Here is a 13,534-nt window from a genome sequence, read left to right on the forward strand (position 1 = left end):
AAACGTTGATTCACATCTCATTATACACTGAAAAAATAGACTAAATGCATACATAAAATCTTTCTCTAGCTTTATATAGTTCAAGATTCAAAGCAATTTTACGCTTTTTATTTTTTTGCGATACGAGAATGAATGCCATTTCTGAACTTTCAATATCTTTAGCTTTACTAATAAGGCACGTTCTACATATTGTTTCTTTGTTGACTTCACATAACAAGTTTCAATGATTTTTTTGCATAGCGCAGGTCGACTGTAAATATTTATCGCCCAACAACAAGCGGCGTGATTCGTCCTCGGAAAATGGCGATGTTAGCAAACAACCTTTGCAGAAGTCGCAGAAGAAAAAGAAAGAAAGTGTGAGAAAAAAGACGAAAAGAAGTAAAGTAAACAATTGGCGCTGTAAAGCTGACTTCACACCCATACATACATTCAGAGAGAGCGAGGGGTGGTTTTCCCGCCCCATGAATATGCGATTGCCCTCTGGTTCCGGTTTTGGTTCGAACCTGTTATCCCGGTCTCGTTGCAAAAGTGTTTATCCCGACGTGTTCGAAGCTAAATAAAAACGTATTCAACTGAGCCATTTAGTCTGTGTGTGCTCTTTTAAAAGCGTTTGAATGTTTTATTGCACCAGCCGTTTTTGTAACAACTCTGAAAATAAACGTATAAATAAATTCAATATTTTTTTTGATGATGCAAATTTGATTAAAATAATACAATTAAATATATTCTGGACAATAAACATATATTTTTTATGCAATAATGTTAAAAGATACTATTATTATAAATAATTAGTATCAACTAACTTTCAAAATACACACAATTTACATTAGTATACGAATGAAATTATAAAAATCATCAAACTAATTAAAAATGACATTTTTTAATTACTTTGAAACACTGCAGTCAATGTATTTAGCAGATATTAATGACGGAATAGCGTGGTCCGTAACGTCTCAGACTAGTAACTCTCAGGTTGCGGGTTCGGGCCCCGGCACTCAAATTTTTATACACTAAAAAAAGCTTAGTTTCGGTCTGGTGGTTAATACTTACTCGTAGATATTCATTATATCTGATTGACTTACTCAGTTGTTGCAGATTTACCCCGTTGTGACGCATTGGACTTACGCCTGTCAGGTTACAACGGAAGATTTTATAAAAAAATATGTTCTATTTAATACATCCAAAAACTGGATGTAATTATATTATTTTAATTCAGCGATCATCCGATCATGTAAATCTTTCATTGTAATGAAGCATGTGTTAATGTGATACAACGATGTAAACACAATCAACAACTACAAAGTAAGTAGTGAGACTAAAATCAAATTTATGAGTCAGTGACATATATTTTAATATTTATATGTCACTTTGTACGACTTAGCTCGGTTTTGTTATAAATGTTCATAACATAGAAAATCTGAAAAAACCTAATCTGTGATGATCAATCGGAATTATACTTGTATAGTAATCATTAATTTCAAACTTTCAGACACGATAAAAATAAATAAAGAGATTATAACCTAGCTCTTTCAGGTGTTATTCACTAACTTATACCACCGGTCTATTATGCTTGTTTACATTATTAAATTTATGGCTCTCGATAAAGTTATATATCGTTTGATAGACTCATATTTGGCTCTTCTATCTAAAAAGTTTGTCGAAGTTAAGTTGTTAAGATTGTAAGCTGTTCAATGGGTGTATAAAGAATATGATTAATAGTAGGCATTTTTAACTTTAAAAGTTAAAGGCAGAGAGAGAGAGGCAGAACTGAAATTGGCATAATCACCATTAAAAATAATGCGCACTGAGCTCTGTGGTCTCGCTTTCTATTCCCCACGAATATTATAGAGATATTAAACGGGCGAAACTATAACAGTTACCTACGAGCAGTGCTGCCAACCGTCTCGATAACGATCCAATAAAATGAGCAGCCGCTCAGGTGCTCTTCCGCCAATAAGTTTATCTGATGTGTGAGCCGCTAATCACGTTTTAAGCACACTGTTACACCACCGAACGCCCTACGAACGAGCAACTTTTGCTCTCCTGGAGCTTTCGTGCCGAGAACGTTTGACTGGCAGGTCTGCCAACACAAACGCTGCACACTTTTAGGTTCCTGTCAATTCGAGGTGTTAAATTAAAAAATATCACAAAATAGGTATATCAATTTTGAAGCGTGACGCAGGTGAGAGGCATTTTTTAATAGTAGCATAGCAACTTTAAAAGCTAATACAAAAAGCATCAACTATTTATTTAAAAGCTTATTGTAAAATCAAAAGATACATATAACACATAGCACTTCACTTTCGGTTATAGTTTAAACCATGAGCTTTCCAGAAGTCGAGCTTGCACCAAATCGATACATACTACATAAGAAAACTTTCAACATCAATTGTCGGATTGAGTTAATACTAGCCATTATCTTTGAATCACCAGGAGCTACCTTGAATTTTAAGATAGCTCAGAGATTTTTTGACGCGGATTCATGGAATTAAATATTCATTTTGTATCTATATTTAAATATCATTTTATAGCACAGATTTGTGTGGTTGTAATATCAAATGTTTTATTTGCACTTTTTTACATATTAGTCTAATAAAAAAGTTGCGTTTAATTAGATATTTAAAGTGAAGGATATATTTGTTGTATGTTTGTCAATTGTAAGGTTACATAATTTTTCATGTAATATTTTGATTACAAGAATCTTCAAATCAATCAACAATTTTGTTGTTGGTATGTTTAGTGACAACGTATTATAATTTATCAGTATTGAAAAGCATCTAATTTGCATGCAAAACAGTGAACGAATTAAACCCCGGCAAGGGGTAATTTGTGGAATCCGCCAGGTGGATCTAATGAACCCGCACTACGTCTTATTGAGTGATGTAGGGTAACACGCCGCGGAATTCCGAATACCTGGATAATAACGTAGATACGAATAAGCCAGGAATGCGAATAATTTGATTCGTGCTCATAGCTAACGGAATTTCGGCTGCTAACCGAGAAATTACGATGTGAAAAAGACAAATCTCCCAGTGGAGCGAAGGGTTCGCAAGAATTGCTAGCCCGTACTGTTTAGCAGTGTTGCTTCACTAGTTTCTACGTTTACACATAAATCACACATGTGTGAACGTGACTAAGGATGTTGGGGAATTAATATATAATATTATCTAATGATCATATTGTATGTGATTTTTTAACTGATATGAACTATAAACTAATTAAGGAATGGTTTACTGTTGCATTTGAATGTTTATGTTATAATTAAGGTATATAAAATTAGCTTTATTCAAGTTATACAAATATGTAACTCGACATACATACATTCCGTATCATATAAACCACATAGACGTAAATGGTAGCTAAAGATAGAGTTGAATGCATGTTCTAGGATTTCTATGTTAACATAAATTATATTATTGTACGAGTGCTTGCATATTATGGCATTCAAGTCAATGAAAACGTAGCATATAATATAAGAAAAATATTGAAAATTTGTTCTTCGTGCATTACATTCGAGTCTTTTAAAAATAAAAGGTAAATATCTAGTCTAGAGATCGGCAAACTTTATCTGTGAAGGGCCCGATTGGAAATATTTTATGCCTGCACTACACTTTCTGGAAGTTCGCCAAGGTTGGCCAAGGACGTAGAATATAGTGGGTTACTTCGGTTGAGTTCGGTTCTGTCCGCTCTAAAATCTCTCGGAAGATGTCCGAAGTTACCGAGAACGGGAGATAAAGTGGGGGTAATTCAGTCGACTTGGCCAGCTTCGAGCGCATCCAAACATTGTCAGCAAAAGGACCGGAGTCAAAGGGTCCGATGTCTGAGCTGCTCTTTCTAAGTGCGAGCGGTGAGATACTTCCCCTTTCGCTCTCTCGCGTGAGAGAGATAATGATATGGTGTTTCGCAAACTAAGATAGAACGAGTTACTCGCTTCAATTTCAGTATGCGCGTAGGCGTCCTATGGTTAACATGCATGTCAAGCGCTGCATCGTGGTCACGTGGTCAATTTATAATACCACATGCTTATCGGGGACTTGAACAGACTCTTACTGACATTTTAAAATATTTTAGGGCACCAAAAGGGATTAATTATATTTTTGATAGTATATTCTTCTAACAGATATCGTTATTATATTTTTTTCATATAAAATTAAATAATTAGCGGTACTTGATTTTGTCAAAAAAAATCGTTTCGAATATTCTTATGTATTTTTCTAGATCGGTTTATATAAATCTCACACCGTAACGAATTCTTATTTTAATTCTAGGATAGTCCCAGATGTGGTGTTCGTATTCTGAAGTATCATTTTTATGCCTTATGGCAAATTGAAAAAGGCGACAAAGATTTTGCGTAAATTGAATATTTACGACCGAAAAGTTTTCACTGGTATTGTATTGGTGAGTGCCTACACAAAATTTTATAATTATCAGTAGCGTAATTTTATTAATATGAAAATTTAAAAATTGCGATTATTTGGCACATTTTCGATCGCGCGCAGATATGCCAGCTGTACGTGACAGAAGCTGCCGTCCGGACGGCATATGAAATTTGCGACAGTGTAGTCGCTTACTCGAAGTCATAGGTCTCGGCCGACTTCAGTTACAACTTCGGTTTGGACAGCTTCCAGAGAGTGTAGTGCAGGCATTAGACTCGGTGGGCAAGAAAGCAAATTTTAGGTAAGCTTTAAAAACTTTTTTTAAATTTACAATTTTAGCATTTATTTTCATTATTTTGTCTATTCGAATATATAATACATTTTGCTATATATCGCAAATTGCTAAAAATACGTGTTTCTAGTAACTAGCTTTATTTATTAACATAAAGTAATTGCTTTTTTTAAGGTAACATTTCAGCAAACTTGTTCGTCACTTCTTATCGGCAAAATTTATTGCAGAAGGTCATCTGTTAATACTGAACAGGAATCATTGACTTTGTACAAACTCCAAATAAAGAAAAGCTGCCGAATAACGACAGACGGAGAAGATCATAGAAGTAACTGCTTCTCTCTTACTTTAAAGACGCAGGCATCACGTATACAATAACATAAATATTCACGTTGATAAAGAAAAAAATGATTCTAATTGTTGCACAATATTAATTAAAGCAAAAATACTTTATCTTATATAAAAATAAATAACCCCTGACATATAGATCATGACAATATATATAATTCCATGTCATTGGCCTGATCTGAATTAAATTTTGCATATTTATTCTCTCTTGAACCCACCCATTTTCTTTGTTATAATTATGAATTATAGTTTAACTATAGGACCCTCAAAAAATATATTCATCTCACCCCATTTTTTATTTCTTTATTTATCACAATTTTTGTAGAATTATTGAGCATAAAATGACGCAAATGTATTATTAGCTTAATTGTAAATAAATCTGCAGAGACGCTATTTATGTACATATAGTAACGATACTATTGTGTTTACTGGACCATATTTCGTCACAATTAGATCTGACAAATAATAATAACAGTTTTGATTACTTTTCGGTCCCACTAATATTATATTATAATACGTGTGCTCTTGAGAGGTATTAAACTAATTTTAAGAAATATATGTCGAAGCTTTTTATGGTTTCTGGGTAACCTCAACCCAACGCATAATTAGGTCATAAAACTAATAAGTTACTCAAGTCTGCGAATGGTTAATAAAACCGTCAACCTAATAATAGATTAATGAGTCTAATTTTTTTCCTTACGCTAATTAAGCCCCCCATCTGAGACGTATTTCGACATGCATCGTCGCCCAGGGCCGTATTGGCGCCGATTAATAAGGAATATCGCGAAATTAACGCCATCGATTACGCGCGCGAGGGTGGGTAATTTATTTATGGATGATAAATTTTGCAGACGCCTCTTTATGGGAAACAAAGGTAAAAAGACGCTCCCTTTGTGTGTATCGCCCGAGGAGTTACTTAAGTGAAGATTTTACAGACATTATGAGGTATATAAATTACGTTTGCAGTTAGAGCCGTCGACGTACTGTATACACACTGCTAGTACATAGATACATTGCGTTCACGTTGGCAACACTGACACACTTACGACGAAGCTCGCATTCTTCTCTCGCGCTTTTCATTAACATCCACACGTTTAATTAAACCCGCTCATTATTATAAAACATGGCGTGTTTGGCCTCGATGCAGCGCCGCCGGTGTCAAAGTTTACCGGGAACAAGGTTCTGGGAATTCAGAGTTAAAAAATCTAATAAAAAACTGAGAGGGTAGAGCTGCTGTTATGTAAAAATAACAATCTTTACAAATAAACTTGCGCCTGTGTTCTATGAGTTCATAATTTTAGACTTTGTTTTGAAAACAACAAAGAATAACCATTTATAAAAATGCATTTTAAATTATTAAATGAGCAGTAAAGACTTAATTTATATATTAAAAACAAAATAAAAAATGTTTCCACTTCACGTACGTTTTGTTATTAGGTCGATAGGAATAAAAAAAACACAATTAATAAGCAGATAAAAAAATCTGAAGATATTGTTTTTTCTACACGATTATACACAATTTTCTGAGGCATGGAAGAATGGCAAAAACAGCCTCTTCTTCCTGCTACAATGTCTGGAAAATTGCGCCCTATTAACCTTTTAAAGTCCAAAGCCATGTATGTCATGAAAAATGCTGACATAAAACATTAAAGAAGAATGAAGTAGAACAATTACTAGGCTTTAGTTTTCAATAATATATTTAATTAAAAAAAATATGGATTTAATATTTATTGATAATAATTGTAATAAATAAATTTTACAAATTGTATCGGGTGTCCTGAACTGTTTTTTTTAAATTGATTTTTTTAAACTTTGAATTAGTATATGTTTGCTATTATTAAAAACACAATTTTAGATTTTAGTTTGTATGTTATGTATAGAAATATATTTTTAATAATATATATTACATATATTTAATAAAACACATTGTATTCATCATTAAAACGTTATATATATACAAGTTGTTTAAACGCATTAAATGTATTATTTCTCATTATAAGCAAACAACAAAAGCCATGAATGCATAATGCGATTTTCTATTTAATGATGGCTTTAAAACATGGATGTATTATATGTAATTAAACATCCAATTACCAAGTACTTAATGGTTTTAAAGTAATTGCATTATAACTTTGTAATTAGACATATATTTACAATGTTCGATATATTAAAGTGTAACACATAAAATAAAATTTGATTAAAAAAGGTCGGACAGATTTTACCGAATAAAAATCGACATTGGATTAGTGTTGCCAAACAAAAGCAATGTTTGTCCATTAAAAGATTTTACATTGGAATCGGTCCAAAAATGTCAACCCACGCATAAATACTTTCACACACATACAAATGTATTCGGGGTCGATCGATGAAGGTTAAATTTATAGTTGTTCCACCTCATTGTCAAAAAGGCTCATTAATTCGAAGCCAAATGCGAATTTAGCAGTTTGCTTTTTACGCAAATTAACTGGATATTATCCAACTGTATTAGCTATATATATGTATATGTATAAGTCGGATTATGAAAAATCCATTTTGTTATCTTCCGTACCCTTTTTTAAAGTCCTCCCTTAACGGAAACAATTACTGAAGCCATTTCGCCGTACGCTTTCAGGTCCGCTCCACTGGAATAATACCAACTGACCACTGTGAAATATCAAATATAATCTCCAAGAATAAATACCTGCACAACATAGGTACTGTACAGAAGTATGTATATAGAGGTTATACTAAATGTATATTTTTGTAGGTAATACGCAGTGTTCGGTATTTATTAATTAAAATATACCTTTATATATGTACGATTTGAGTTAGTATTTTTTTTATTTATGATTCACTATGATTGCTTTGTTTAATGGAGAAACTCTGGTTTAGAAATATATCTTAGACTCAAGTTAGCATGGAACATATAGATAAGTTTTACGATAGATTTAAATATTTCATGTGTTTTTCTTGCACATATTATTATATGTTTTGATGTAAACTACATTATTGGACCTATATTTTCATCATCTGTCAATCTTAAAAGTGGTTGAAAGATGTTCTCAGGGTGTTTTATAATAATCATTTGCAAGTGAAGTACTGGTTATATTATATTTATGGTAGCTGGAGTATTTTAGCGTTTAATCTGTAGTCACTTACTGTGAAGAAATTTTCTTTATGCTGTTAAATTTCTGAAAACATTCACATAGACGTTTGTAAAATGTTGAAAAAATAAGTGGTAGCTATGGATAAATTTAGTATTCCGTATTCGTGCTTACATATCACCAAAACGGTGACAACTTCTCTCGATGCGGGAATTCAAGTAGACGTTGTGTATACAGATTTTGAGAAAGCCTTTGACAAAGTATGTCATATGTTATTATTAAAAAAAGTGTTAAACCTCGGCTGCTCAGATAATTCAACTCGGTTATTCTCGAGTTATTTAAGCAATCGTAGACAGTTTGTAACCTATGGTGGACGATTGTCAAAAGAATATCTTACCTCTTCGGGGGTTCCTCAAGGATCCAATCTGGGACCTCTGCTTTTTGTGTTATTTATTAATGACATAAATACAGCAATTAAAAATTCAAGTTTTCTTCTGTACGCAGATGATTTAAAATTATATAAATGCATTCGATCTGTTGCGGACTCCTTCTCTCTACAAAGTGATTTAGACTCTCTGTGGAGATGGGCTTCCGTTAACCGTCTGCCCTTTAGTGTCGGAAAGTGCCATACTGTGTCATTTTCTCGATCCCGTTCGCCATCAGCTTATTTCTACCATCTCGGTGGTAACATTTTGACTAGAGAGACTTCTATTAAAGATCTCGGAATCACTTTCGAGAACAAATGGAGGTTCTCTCTACACATACACGACGTCTGTGATAAATCTTCCAAGATGCTCGGATTTGTTATGAGGAATGCCTTTCACTTTGACGATCCGTCAGTTATTCGCATCCTCTATGACACCTTAATTCGTAGCATTCTTGAATCGGGATCTATAATTTGGAATCCCTGAATAGCCAAATATTCCCTTTTAGTGGAAAAAATTCAAGAAAGGTATTTAAAATACCTTTACAAAAAAAGGACATTTGGTGATTATCCGTACTTATATCCCAGCGCCTTTCTTTTAGGAGCGTTGCGATATGATTCGCTGAGTTCTCGCAGAAAGCTGTGTGTCGCTAAGCATTTTTTCAAATTACTAAAAGGTACTGTCGACAATCCAACTATTCTCGAGAAATTCCAGTTTTGAGTTCCGGAACATTTTCGAGAATCACGATCGAGACTTCTTTTGATGGCCGTTAGGGTTAGGACATCCGCACTTGCCGACTCGCCTATAGCCATCCGGCTCCTTAATACGCTGGCATTACATATTGACTTATTTAATGTTAGCTACGAGGATCTGATCCAGTTTGTATCATTTAATTTTGCTATTTTATAATTTTTCGTTATGTTTAAGTATTGTTATATTTATGTATATATACGTTTTTTTATGTTTTATAAATTTAAAATTTGTTTTCGAATATCGTGGCGCATTGGGGTAACCTGTTAGGCTACGATGGTCTTAATTTAATCTAAAAATAAAATAAAATAAAATAAAATATGGTAACTATGAGAAATTATTTAAGCACGAATACAGCGTACTAAAGGGGCGTTTTGGATCAATTCCTATTAAATTTAGTTTTATAGGTTATGATGTTTTAGTCCAGATCGATATGTTCATTGTTAATGAATAACTCACTCAAATTTCAACAGGTTTGCAATGTTTGAAAATCAAAACGTTTCAAATCCGTGTGTATCAGCAAACCGACCAATCAGATACGGTTGCCATGACAACATTTTATTAGTCAGTCATTTGTTTCGCGATTGTTGTCGGTGACCGTTGAATTATCCTTATTGTGTTAAAAGTGAATACAAGTGCATCACAAGTTGAAGAAATAGAAGGTTCCAAGGCTCGGAAGAGGAAGTGTCATCATTGACAGTCATGACAGTCAAAGATCGCAAGGGAGAAACGAAAAAGGTGATTTCATATTAAAGTTAATTATTAAAAATAAATGGCGTTAATAAACATCTGAATTTTTGTTCATTTATTTTTTATTAAGTTTGAATATATATTAAATCGAAGAATAAACCTAATGCATATTTGAAATAGAGAGGCTAGTGTAAAAATTATAATAAAAAAAACATACAAATGAAAATATTAAATAAACAAAACAATAATTATTGTATGTACAGGATATTATATTTTTGTGTCAGCCCTCAATCGCAATTTATACACTGTTTATTAGCAGAAATACCAAATCCATCTGAGTTCATTTTCAAAAGCTCATAAATCATTTGTATTTCAATCAAAACATTCCAAGTCCATTCTAATTTTCCATTTTTTTGTAAAAACTACTGAGATTACATTGAAAATATATGTACATCACTACTAGTTTTTATTTATTTATAGTTTAATTTAAAATATCACATTTGCAATGTTAAGCTATGGTGCTTAAATAAGAAGTTTTTTCTCATTTGTCAAAAATTATCCAAACTTGATATAGATGGAATTGATCCTAAGCGCCTCAGTTAGGGGATGTCTTTTAAATTTATATTTTTAATTATTTAACCCATGCGATGATTTAAAGAGAAATCAGAATATTTATTATTATCTAAATATATAGAACATATTTTGCGTCGGTATCTGTAGGCGCACACAAGTGACCATTTGACTTATTGTATTTGCACTGACTGTATTATTTGCTAAAGTATTTTTTGCAGTGTTTTTAAAAATATTAAAAAATGCGATTGTCATTTTTTTTACGCGTTATGTAAATTAAAAATGACGTATATATTCACACGCAGGTCTCGGAGAGCAGCAGTTACTGAAAAATCGTGACCATGGCGGGTGCATTACTGCCGAAATATAAAATGGTGAGTTCTTCCCGACATTTCAATAATATAATTACTCACGTACCGTTTTAGTAATATATGTTATTTATTTTATATAATTCATCACACAATAATTTTATTAAAATTCAATTTCTTTACCCAATTCGAAAAAATAGCTGAGATAAAAACTCTATTTTTGCTAAGCAAAACTCCCTTTAAAATCTGGTTTAGTAGTTAGATTTCAATTGCCCATAATGAACGATAATGTTTGCTTTGTTAGAGTTGTCGATGCTGCTCAATATTTTTGGGTAAATTTAATGTAGACAACTGATTTATTAGCTTCAGAAATCAATGCGAAAAATGGTGGTATTTTTGTATTGTGGTTAAACAAGCACACAAAAATCCAAACATCATATCTTAAAACAGATGCTTTATTTAAGATAATTTTTAAAACAATATCCTTGGTGTTTAAATGTGGATTTGGATTAATTCTTTGTACAGATAATGTTATTAGATCTATCAAAGCGTATTTTAAATAGGAAATTTCCTGACTAAATTTTTATTTTTAAAAGCGTCCTGCTTTTTCGTTGATTGAGAGATAAAATAATATTAAATTAATAGTCATAAAAAATGTTAAATTTTATTTTAATATTATACAATATGACTTGAATAGGATCTATATAAATATATCTTAGATAATGATACGTTAATATTATTATATAATAATATCATTAAATTATCTAACAATTATGATTTGCTTTAAACAGCTTAAAAATCGTTCAAGTGCATTGCTCAATTTGACTACTGATTGAACTAAATTGATCAAAGCTGATCAAAACGAGAGCTCGTACTATGCATGTCCGTAATTGCATAATTATTCGGAAAATACTAGGTAGCACGTAAACCCACTTTACTGCATTTAAACTAGAAATCTATTCTTTACTGATAAAATCAAATTATGTAACATATGTATATATTATCAAATGACTGTCGTAATGCAGTCAACATCCAAAGCTCGATCCTTTGAGCTTTCAAAGGATAAAGACACATACATACGTGACATAATTAAAAGCCATTCGATCGGTCAGCATAAAAGAGCATAGCCACGCTAGTAGGATGGCAGTGTATTTCTTTTTATTGCCTCCTGCTATGTCAACATTATTTATTCAACGTTCGCCTTTTCCAATATCCACTCAACTAACTGCACTCGTAATTTAGGGTAAAGCCCCTTTACGACCGTCGATGCACATTCGGTACATAATGAAAATAATATATCTTACAAAAACGTCGTATTATTACCAGAATATACGGTATATAATTGTTGTATATGTTTTATAATACTTCTATTACTTATTCATATGAGTTTATTTGAATATATGAATTAGAGGTAGTAAATAGTGGCAAGAGTTCTCTCTTATATATTATATATATAAATTATGCGATTGGTAATTCAATGTTAGTTTTCAATTTATTATCATATTAAAGGTATAATATTGAATAAAATATATAAAATAACTTTAACCGTTAGATACGTGTGCAATCAAAATTTAATTAAAACAACTCGTATACGTGAAATTTGTACGTCTGACCGCGAAAAGCTCCCCGAAAAGCCCTCAAATTCTCAATGACTCAATTACCTAACTGGTCCTTTCGCATTAAACGAGAAACAAGCCCAATTTGTAATTTCGCTCATTTGTAATTCTTTTCGCGTTTTGGCGTTGCAATTAAAAATAAATCGCATTTTTATACGCATGACGTTCTCAGTAATATTTGAAAGGTTAAAGTTAAATAAATTATATCCAAATTCATTCATTCATCGGAAATGTGATGATTTATTAGTACCAATAGTCAATGTGGAAACTAAGATAACTATTTGAATCGTTCAGTGCTAAACGAATTGAATTGGAACAATTAGCAATCCGAATCTGAGTACCTAATAAATGGAATTAGGAGAATGCAAAGCTGGACCAGAGCTTATTGTTTTCGCGTGCGGTTGCTCCTTTTAATATCGAAAGCGAATGAATTCCGATTTTGCAGCAACTATTCTGCTATTCAATCGAGATTATTTAGGTTAATTGTATATATTTATTATACGGATCAGAAATTGTGATTAAATAAACTTTAGGTCAAATACAAACTTAGATAACTCTAAAATATTCTATACGGTATTTTTTACTGAATATCAATCGAAATATAGAAAGAAAGTATATACTAAAAAAAATGATTGTTCAGATTTTGTTTACAAGTAAAGAATTTTTTGTGATAAGTAATAATTTGTTTCATTCTCAAGCACAATTTTTCAATAAAAAAATTATAAAAACTGTAATTTTTTACTATATTTTTGAATAACACGTTGATTAAAAGTGGATTATATACAATTATTTAGTATTTTTATTCTGTTATTTTTATTTAAAATTGTCCTGTAGTTTCATATTAACAGAAGCTGTATTAATATGTGCTATATTTTTTATTGTATTCACACATAAGTGATGGATCATTCGCATCGTTTGATGTTTGATAAAGCTCTGTAACTCAAGGGGAAGGTCTAGTTAAAACAGATCTGACGATCATAATAAAAAGGCTGCTTTTCCAAGGACTCTTTGTAAAAGCCTAAAAGTTTAAGCTTATACAAAGACTGTGTCGAGTTGGCGTTAGCTTCACTGGTAGCGAG

This window comes from Plectrocnemia conspersa, unplaced genomic scaffold, assembly GCF_051122295.1.
Source record: "Plectrocnemia conspersa isolate PC_06_02 unplaced genomic scaffold, ASM5112229v1 ptg000013l, whole genome shotgun sequence".
NCBI classification, from domain to species: domain Eukaryota; kingdom Metazoa; phylum Arthropoda; class Insecta; order Trichoptera; family Polycentropodidae; genus Plectrocnemia; species Plectrocnemia conspersa.